Below are 11,288 nucleotides of genomic sequence, written 5' to 3'. Positions count from 1 at the left end.
TATAGTGCTGACCTTGCCTCAGAACAAACAAAAAAGTATCGGAGAGTGAGTTGTGAAATCCAACACTAAGTAAGTAGGTTTTCAATTCAGTGTACCAAGCACGGGAAGCCTGCTTGAGTCCATAGATTGCTTTGTTAAGTTTACAGACATGAGTTGGTTTGTCTGAATCGATGAAGCCAGGAGGTTGCTCCATGTTGTATCGGCCATGACTTTGAGACAACAATTTCAAGGACCATGCGAATGGTGGTGGATTTGATGATGGGACTAAATGTATCAGTATAATCACCACCATATTCTTGATTGTAACCTTTGGCGACTGATCGAGCTTTGCACCTCTTATAAGCACCACTGGAATGAAATTTATTTTTGTAAATCCACTTACAGCCAATAACATTGTGTTGAGGTTAACGAGGGACCAAATCCATTGTGCCATTAGGAGAAAATGCATCAATCTCCTCAGACATGGCTCCTCTCCATCGTTTATCCTTTAACGCCTGGTTCACAGTCTGTGGTTCTAGGGGAATGTGAGGGGAGATTCTCATTGAAAGGTTGTATTTGGGATTGGGTTTGAAAATGTTTTTTTCCAGCGGTAGGTAGAGTGCCATCGGAAGAAGAGGACGAGGAGGGGACTGGAGTGGGTTGGTGTGTGGTAGGACTAGGTTGAACTGTGGTGGAGGACAATGACGTAGAAGTTTCAGGGGAGGCGGATGATGCATCAGACGAAGAAGTGGTTGGTGCAGGGGATGTTTCAGTTTGGGGCTGGTTCGATGGGCTTGAAGTGAGAGATGGGCTTGGGTCGTTTTTTGGGCCTGTTTCTGGTGAATCCATTCAAGATAAAGTAGATTAAATAGAGGTTCGTACCTAAGATGATGTAACAATGGTGGTTGTGGAGTTCGTAGCAGGTGCGACTTGTTGCGTAGCCGGAGAAGCCGGAGGAATCGTGTTTGTGGGTGTCGGCAGGAAATGTATGAACGTCCAAAGGATTGGAATTTTGGTGACTTCAGGGGTGGTATGGGAGGATGATATGGAGAGAACTGGCAGCGAAAGATGAAGAGTTTTAAATGGGTATATTTGCTCATCAAATTTGACATGGCGAGACGTGTATATGCGACTAGAACTGGGCTGAAGGCAGAAATAATCACTTTAAGTCGGAAAGTAGCCAATGAAGACACATGGTGTTGATCGATCTTCGAGTTTGTTGTTATTGCATGGGCGGAGCAACGGAAAGCATAAGCAGCCAAATGAACGGAGCTTGATGTAGTTGGGAGGAGCATCAAAGAGATTCTGAAACGGTGATGTCATATTAAGGACCGTAGTAGGGAGGCGATTAATGAGGTAGACGGCAGCAGCGAAAGCGAATGTCCAATACGTCTTTAGGATACCAGCGTGAGAGAGAAGAGTTTGTGCTTCCATTCGGAGACTCTATTGTGTTCTGGAGTGTGAGGTGAAGAGGTGAAATGAGAGATCCCAGTGGACGCAAGAAAAGGTCGGAGAGCAATATACTCACCACCTTTTTCAAAGTAAAGCGTACCAATCTTGGTGCTGAAGCGGTTTTTGACGAGGGCTTTGAACGGTAGGAAAGTTTCAGGAACTTGTGACTTTGTTTAGAGAGGTAGAGCCATGTGTACCGTGTGTAGTGATCAATGAAAACACCATAATATTTGTAGTTGTCGATGGAAGGAATTAGGGATGACCAAACATCCGAGAAAATGTATTCGAAAGGTCTGGTGGAGACAATTGTGGATTCAGAAAAGGCAGTTTGCGTGTTTTATTGATAGAGCAATCCAGACATAATGAAGGTGATGTTACAAATTGCAAATACGGAAGAGAAAAAAGAGAAAGAACATTTTTGAAAATATAAAGGGAGGGATGTCCTAAGCGATGATGCCAATCAGATATCGATGGCTTTGATGTGGTTGTGGCGAAGAAAGATGTGATGGTAGAGGAGGATAGTGGCCATTCATATAGCTCATCCTTATTCTTGCTGCGGATTAACGGGACACCCGAGAACATATCCTTCATCTGAAAAGGCGCAGAAAAGAATTCCACAGAGACTTTGTTAGCATTACACAGGCGGTAAACGGAAATGAGATTTTTTGCGAATGTGTGGACCACACAAATCGTTGGTTAAAAATAAAGGTTTTGAAGGTAAGGTAGAAGAGAGTAGGGATAGTGAACCAATGTGCGTTATGGAGATACCATTACCGTCACCAAGAAGAACATTGTTGTTGCCATTGTATGGATGATGGAGGGAGAGATTTTGCAGATCACTTGTCATATGGTGAGTCACTCCACTGTCCATNTCTTATTTATATTGGTTCTGAACCATTGTCTAAAAAAATTCTAGCCGATGTGGGATATTGTGCTTAGTTCTTTGATTTCCATAAATTTAAAATTTTCCTTTTTCTAAAAAATTCTGTAAATTTAAAAAATGTTAATGAATGACATGTCAAATCATGATAGGTTGTTTAAAATAATTTTTAATATAGAAAATTCTGGAAATTGTATAAAATGTTAATAAGTGATATGTCAAATTTCTATTGGTTGTTTAAAATCCTATGTGGACGGCCTTAGGAGCTTATAACTCCTACCTTTTATTAGTATAGATGTTTAAAACTAATTGACATATTTAAAATTATAATTAAAATTTTCGGTAATTGAATTATATTAATACTAAATATTATAAATAGTTTTTAATATATTTATATATTCGGGTTATGATGGATACCCGAACGGATACCGGATATTATCCAACCCTGACCCTAACCCAAACCCACGGGTATTAGAAAATATAAACAAATAGAGTTTTATAGGTAAACCCATACACAAACCAAACCCAGTTTTTGGGTCGGGTTTCGGGTTGGGTATTCGGATACGGTTTTTATGCCCATGCCTATTCTATATAATACAATATAAAAATAATTTCTATATTATAATTTTTTTATTGAAACGTCTGTTATCCATAGGTTTTGCAAAATCAAACAAGATGAATGGGACACACTTCTCTTATGGGTTTCGCGGGACGGGTTTTCTACAGGTAAAAAATAGCAAAACCATTACAAGGCAGGCCTAGCAAGATAGATTTGTCCAGCTACACAAATTTAGGTCATCTGATTTGACAAGTTTTATTTAATATTTTTGGCGAATTTTATCGGTTTGATAGTTCACGGGACGAGACGAGACGACTTTTTTGTTAGTTCCGATCTGGGATGGGTTTTCTGTTAGTTCCGGTCTGGGACGAGTTTTCGGTTAGTTCCGGTTTGGGATGAAACGGTTTGATAGTCCACAGGAAGGGACGAGACGTGTTTAAACTTTTAAGATATCATATTTTTCTTACTATTTTTTAATGTGCCACTAATAATAATAAAAACAATCAGATCATTTTTTTCTCTATTCCGAATTAGACACAAATCGACGAGTTTGGCCTATGAATGTTAATAATATTTATATAAAATACGCTTACAACATAATCTAACACGTACGTAAAATATTGGAAACTTGATCGCAAACTTAATTTTTGAAATCAACCCCGCACGTACGTGCGGGTCCGAACCTAGTTTAGTAATAAAGGAGAATCCTTATCATATCTCTTACACGTCCTCTCAAGATGGAGGAGCTTTGGCAACTCCAATCTTGTCTCGTAATTCTAAGAACCTAGGACGTGGTAGTGGCTTGGTTACAGCATTGGCGAGTTGATCCTTGGTGTGAATGTGAGCAACACGTAAGGCCCCTTGTTGTATCTGACCTCGAACAAAGTGGTAATCAACGGAAATGTGTTTCATCCTTGAGTGGAAAATAGGGTTGGAACAGAGAAATGTAGCACCGATATTGTCACAATAGACAATTGGTTTAGTTGTAAAACAACCTGGCCAGTTTTTTTTATTAAAATAATAATAATATTAATAATATAAATAAATACTCTAGAACTATTGGTCCCATACCCACTAGTCTCCTAACCACAATTAAACCAAACAGCAGAAAACATAATCCATAACAATAAACCAAACATATCCAATAAATAAATAATCAATATCCAAAACATAACAATTCCAATATCAAACAACAAGAAACAGAGAACCAGCAACCTAGCAAGTTCTAAAGACCCAACTCTAGCAACCTAACAATGCCAGAAAACATCCAATCGAGTCCCTAGAACATCTTCCTCTTCATCGCCTTGATTCCACGATCACACTTTGCCTTTACCTGCACCACAAACACAAATTGAGATGCATGAGTATTTGATAAACACTCAGTGAGGTAATCCTCCCATCTACTGGGCTATACACACAAGCAACATTGATTCCAATGTCCCAAACAATCAACAAACAAGACATACAAACCAGGAAAACAAACATCATCTCGCTAAAAGGGAGGTGTCGACTGACACTGGCCTTGGTGTCGACCGACACTACCCCATAGTGTCGATCGAAGCCGTTTTGCTGATGTCGACCGACACCAATTGGTGTCGATCGACACTCCCTCTGCAACCATGATCTGCTCGAAGCCGAGAGTCGAATCTCGCTTCCAACCTCCTCCAAATCGTCCAATACTCAAAAACCAATCCATATACATCCGTAGGAACCTGTAGCAATTAATCCCAACAAGAAAAACACACAACAACAACAACAAACAAGCAAGAACAAGGAATCAAAGGATTAGATCAGCCATAGTCATGCACTCACCTCTTTACAGGAAGATTCAGACCAACAGCAATGAATCCAACCTTCCTAGCAAGCTTCTAACACGTCTCTAGCCCTGGATCTTAACTCTCTCAGCAAGATCTCTCCAAAAACGCCTTCAAATCTCACAAACTCTCTCCAAAGGCTCAAGAACAATGTTTTCTCCCTTCTTCTCTCAAAAACGATAAACGGCAACCAAGACAAAACAAACACACGACCTAGGTCGTTTTCTCACTTTAATATCTCGGTTCCATGGTTTTCCCTAAACCAAACCAACCAAAAATTGACAATTATGTCAATCTGGACGAACCAGAAATAAGTGGTGTCGACCGACACCACCTGGGTGTCGATCGACACCCACCCCCAAAACGCAGAGTTTTAGTCGCGGGTGTTACAAGTTAGTAAGATGATGCCGAGCTCAGTGAACTTTACAGACCCCACTTATTTCAGCTGCAGTATTCTCTACAGCCCAATACTCGGCTTCAGTGGATGAGCGAGCAATACCGCGTTGTTTCTTAGCAGTCCAGGAAATGGGGTGACTACCAATGTAGATGATGCAACCATTGGTGGAAGCGTAGTCGTCCGTGTCGCCGGTCCATTCACGAGCAACGCCAGAATATAAGGTGAGCTTCAGATGAGACGACATTGGTGTGCTGACAGGTTTAGCATTTTGCATATTGTAGCGATAGAGGAGATCAACGATGTACTTCCGTCAACATAAGTGTAGGCCATCATCTGTCTGGTACGCCTCAAGACCGATAAAATAGTTCAAATCTTTCATGTGTTTGACAAAGAACCGATCAGAGAGGAGTGTGAGCACTTTGGTAATCCCTTCTTTACTACTTTTTGTAACCAAAATGTCATCTACATATACCAATAAGTAGATATAGTGCTGACCTTGCCTCAGAACAAACAAAAAAGTATCGGAGAGTGAGTTGTGAAATCCAACACTAAGTAAGTAGGTTTTCAATTCAGTGTACCAAGCACGGGAAGCCTGCTTGAGTCCATAGATTGCTTTGTTAAGTTTACAGACATGAGTTGGTTTGTCTGAATCGATGAAGCCAGGAGGTTGCTCCATGTTGTATCGGCCATGACTTTGAGACAACAATTTCAAGGACCATGCGAATGGTGGTGGATTTGATGATGGGACTAAATGTATCAGTATAATCACCACCATATTCTTGATTGTAACCTTTGGCGACTGATCGAGCTTTGCACCTCTTATAAGCACCACTGGAATGAAATTTATTTTTGTAAATCCACTTACAGCCAATAACATTGTGTTGAGGTTAACGAGGGACCAAATCCATTGTGCCATTAGGAGAAAATGCATCAATCTCCTCAGACATGGCTCCTCTCCATCGTTTATCCTTTAACGCCTGGTTCACAGTCTGTGGTTCTAGGGGAATGTGAGGGGAGATTCTCATTGAAAGGTTGTATTTGGGATTGGGTTTGAAAATGTTTTTTTCCAGCGGTAGGTAGAGTGCCATCGGAAGAAGAGGACGAGGAGGGGACTGGAGTGGGTTGGTGTGTGGTAGGACTAGGTTGAACTGTGGTGGAGGACAATGACGTAGAAGTTTCAGGGGAGGCGGATGATGCATCAGACGAAGAAGTGGTTGGTGCAGGGGATGTTTCAGTTTGGGGCTGGTTCGATGGGCTTGAAGTGAGAGATGGGCTTGGGTCGTTTTTTGGGCCTGTTTCTGGTGAATCCATTCAAGATAAAGTAGATTAAATAGAGGTTCGTACCTAAGATGATGTAACAATGGTGGTTGTGGAGTTCGTAGCAGGTGCGACTTGTTGCGTAGCCGGAGAAGCCGGAGGAATCGTGTTTGTGGGTGTCGGCAGGAAATGTATGAACGTCCAAAGGATTGGAATTTTGGTGACTTCAGGGGTGGTATGGGAGGATGATATGGAGAGAACTGGCAGCGAAAGATGAAGAGTTTTAAATGGGTATATTTGCTCATCAAATTTGACATGGCGAGACGTGTATATGCGACTAGAACTGGGCTGAAGGCAGAAATAATCACTTTAAGTCGGAAAGTAGCCAATGAAGACACATGGTGTTGATCGATCTTCGAGTTTGTTGTTATTGCATGGGCGGAGCAACGGAAAGCATAAGCAGCCAAATGAACGGAGCTTGATGTAGTTGGGAGGAGCATCAAAGAGATTCTGAAACGGTGATGTCATATTAAGGACCGTAGTAGGGAGGCGATTAATGAGGTAGACGGCAGCAGCGAAAGCGAATGTCCAATACGTCTTTAGGATACCAGCGTGAGAGAGAAGAGTTTGTGCTTCCATTCGGAGACTCTATTGTGTTCTGGAGTGTGAGGTGAAGAGGTGAAATGAGAGATCCCAGTGGACGCAAGAAAAGGTCGGAGAGCAATATACTCACCACCTTTTTCAAAGTAAAGCGTACCAATCTTGGTGCTGAAGCGGTTTTTGACGAGGGCTTTGAACGGTAGGAAAGTTTCAGGAACTTGTGACTTTGTTTAGAGAGGTAGAGCCATGTGTACCGTGTGTAGTGATCAATGAAAACACCATAATATTTGTAGTTGTCGATGGAAGGAATTAGGGATGACCAAACATCCGAGAAAATGTATTCGAAAGGTCTGGTGGAGACAATTGTGGATTCAGAAAAGGCAGTTTGCGTGTTTTATTGATAGAGCAATCCAGACATAATGAAGGTGATGTTACAAATTGCAAATACGGAAGAGAAAAAAGAGAAAGAACATTTTTGAAAATATAAAGGGAGGGATGTCCTAAGCGATGATGCCAATCAGATATCGATGGCTTTGATGTGGTTGTGGCGAAGAAAGATGTGATGGTAGAGGAGGATAGTGGCCATTCATATAGCTCATCCTTATTCTTGCTGCGGATTAACGGGACACCCGAGAACATATCCTTCATCTGAAAAGGCGCAGAAAAGAATTCCACAGAGACTTTGTTAGCATTACACAGGCGGTAAACGGAAATGAGATTTTTTGCGAATGTGTGGACCACACAAATCGTTGGTTAAAAATAAAGGTTTTGAAGGTAAGGTAGAAGAGAGTAGGGATAGTGAACCAATGTGCGTTATGGAGATACCATTACCGTCACCAAGAAGAACATTGTTGTTGCCATTGTATGGATGATGGAGGGAGAGATTTTGCAGATCACTTGTCATATGGTGAGTCACTCCACTGTCCATTACCCAAGGACTTGCACTAGACGCGTTTCCCATGAACAGGTTTGCTCGTGGTTGCCAGGGATGAAATTGTGGTGTCATTTGGTTGTTGTTGTATCCACCGAGGTGGTGTTGGAGTTGCTGGCAACGTTTAGCATTGTGACCATATACACCACAGAGTTGACAGCGGCCTTGGTACCCTCTTGTCATCCAATTATCTTGTTTTTGATTGGGATATTGTTGTGAGTTGTTGTTCTGCCAATTCTGAGTAGAGCGTTGATTCTGCTTACCTTGATAGTGTCGAGACCGAGAGGTAGCAACATTTGTAGAGATCGGTGCTGACATGGGGAGGGAGGAAGAAGTAGCCATTAGTTTGGCTTCCTTGTTGAGTAGCTTCGCATGGATCTCAGTGACGGACGGAGGAGTATCCCTGCTTTCCATTTGATCAATGGCAGATTTGTACCCCTCCGGGAGTCCATCAAGAATGAACTCAATTTGATCCTCTGGTTCAATCGGTTTGCCAAGAAGGTCAAGTTGATCGAAGCGGGTGGTTAACCCCTGAAGATAAAACGTCAATGGATTTTTCGCCTTTTGTGTTGTGCTTCAGCTGAATCCGAAATTGTTGGACATGACCCCAACTGGGGTTATCATAAGTGGCAGAGATCTTCTTCCACATCTCAGCAGAGGTTGCAGTCTTTGAGACTACAGATTGGATCGAAGAAGACAAGGTGCCAAGAATACCACTATAAATAAGTTTGCCTTGGCGGCGCCATTTGCCGTATGCAGGATTTGGTGTGATCTGGGCACCTGTGGTGATGTTTTGATCAGACAGAACTGACGAGCCATCAATGTAGCCTGCAAGATCGCAGCCATCCTGAAGAGAGTGAACCTGAAGGCTCCAAGTCATGTAGTTGGTAGCGGTAAGTTTGGTTACATTCATCATGTTGATTTTGAGAAGAGAGGATGTGGTGTCAACAGGTTCTGCGGCAGCCATGATGAGAAGAAAGGAAAGACGAAAGAAAAGAAAGAAGGAAGAAAACGAAGTAAGGAAGAAAAGAAGATCTGAGAGACGAAAAAGAAGAAAAAAAAGTTCCAGGCTCTTGATATCATGTAGAGAGAATGTCTTGTATATTATTACAAAGAATACAATACATATTTATACATGTAGAGAGGAGGAACCTCTAGAAGTATAATAAGAATGTTCCTAATATGTTAGCAATCAAATATTTAGTAATAAAGGAGAATCCTTTTCATATCTCTTATACAGATGATACGGGTTTTTAACTTGCTAGGTGTCTCATTATGATGTTTTTTCTTGCATTTTTATTTAGTCTGAAGTCTTTTAACTTTTAAGGCATTTTTGCATGGCAAAATGCTTCAAAGTGTGCTCTAATATGGAAATATTTCTATAGTTTTAAGCATAGTACCTATTTGCGTTTCTTTGAAGCAACACACCATGAGTAACACATTTTTTTCTTAATCCTGCAAAATTTATATGGCTCGCATATATTTTGATCCAGATAAACATTCCTTTTATATATTTTTCGGAAAAAAAAATCGTTAAGCGTTTGCCGAAACTTTATATCTTTTTAACAAAAAAATCTAATTACATATCAAGTTGGCACATGAATTGCTTAGGTATTTTATTAGGATGGGGGACATTAGATGAAGCCAAGCCATTAACACAATAAATAAACGCTAACATGTGCATTTAGAATTGTTTGCTAACATGTGCACATATAACTTTTTGCTAACATGTACATTTAGAATTGTTTTTAGTGAGAAAAAGAAAGTAATGTGTTGTCAGAAAAGAAAAAGAATATAAAGCAAATTATAAAAAAGTTCGAAAGACAGATAATTGCGAACACGTTGGTTTACATAACCCAGTCAACTAAGAAACCTGAATAATTCTGTAAAATTATCAATCATTCTACCTTATCGTATGGATTAAAAACAGTAGAACTGAGAAGTTTATCCTTGAATTAAAAACATCTGGCGTACTAATTACTAAATTATAAAAATGGTAAAATTCATCACTTATCATAATTAACACTAAACTTAAAAGAGATTAAAAAAATACACTAAACTTAAACACTAGTATTATTGTACTCCTTCTGTTTTATAATATAAAATGTTTTAGATAATTTATTTTATTTTATAATATATGATATTTTCAAGTTTCTATGCAACTTTTAGATTAATTTAATATTTTATATTATACAGTTTTGTTTATGATTGATTGAACTTTTTTAAAATAGTATTTTCTTAATCTGCCTCCTTTTACTTAAAACATCATATATTTTAAAAGAGAGAGAGTAATTTACGAAGTCGAAAAATATAAAAAAGATTTAAAATTCTATGACGAATCCATTTTAGCTATTTTGTATTTCTGTTAGTCCGTTTTGCTTCTGATTAGATCTCATATATTTTGTCATCTCTGTATTTTTTTTTTGTTGGATTTTAGTAGTTTTGTAATTTGTCTTTAAAAAATAAAAATTTGACAATAAAGTGAAAAATTATAATCTAGTGGTATGATGTTGTCAATTAACTCTATGATTTTGTTGCAAAATCAAAAAGAAAAAAAATCAGGTAAGACCAAAAAACAAAAGATAACATGTGAGTAACTATTCAAAGATGAACACATGTTCGTTCGTCAGTGGTATGATGAATCGTTGTAAGAACAAATTCAATCGTTTATATTTATAGCTATTGGAGATAAGATAACGTACTACTCGAGATGGAGAACACATGTTAACTTCTCAGTGGATATTCCAAATGTTCACCTTCTTGGAATTGTCTACTGAATACGAAATTCGACCCGAACAGAGAGTGTGATACATTATACTCACAATCAGAAATACGTATCCGAAGATATTTTACCACATTGAAAATTAGAATAAAGGAACATCAATTAAATTAATAAATAAAGAGGACAGTTGTGCTCAAAAAGATTAAATATCACTGTCACCTCCAGGCTCCAACAACAAGTCTTTATTCTCAAAGATTTGCTTTTGTGACGCGTGGGCATATTACTTAGAAAAATCATTGTTAAGTTTCTACTAATTTAATTATACAACAAGTTTTAAACACAACCAAAATATTCTATTCCTGATTTTTTTTCTTAAAAAAAGAAAAGAAAAGAAAAGAAAAGAAAAGAAAAGAAAAGAAAATTAATGCTTTTATTTAAGAGAATTATATGCGATGGAACATCTTTTAAATTAAAAAAAGATTGAATTACTTTACAAAATGCAGATTAAAACTATTATTAAGAAAATTGATTTGAAACTTATATAAAAAAAATCAATAATGAAAACGCCGATGATTCGAGGAAGAGAAGAAGAGAACCGCGTCAAGCGAGCTCTCAAAATCAATCGTGTTCTTAACGTGACCCCATTGTTTCTCAAACACGATCATCAAGAATAAACATTAATCTTGACAAAAAAAAC

This window comes from Camelina sativa, unplaced genomic scaffold, assembly GCF_000633955.1.
Source record: "Camelina sativa cultivar DH55 unplaced genomic scaffold, Cs unpScaffold00474, whole genome shotgun sequence".
NCBI classification, from domain to species: Eukaryota; Viridiplantae; Streptophyta; class Magnoliopsida; order Brassicales; family Brassicaceae; genus Camelina; species Camelina sativa.
The sequence above is the reverse complement of the archived record's forward strand: the minus strand, read 5'-3'. Positions refer to the sequence as shown.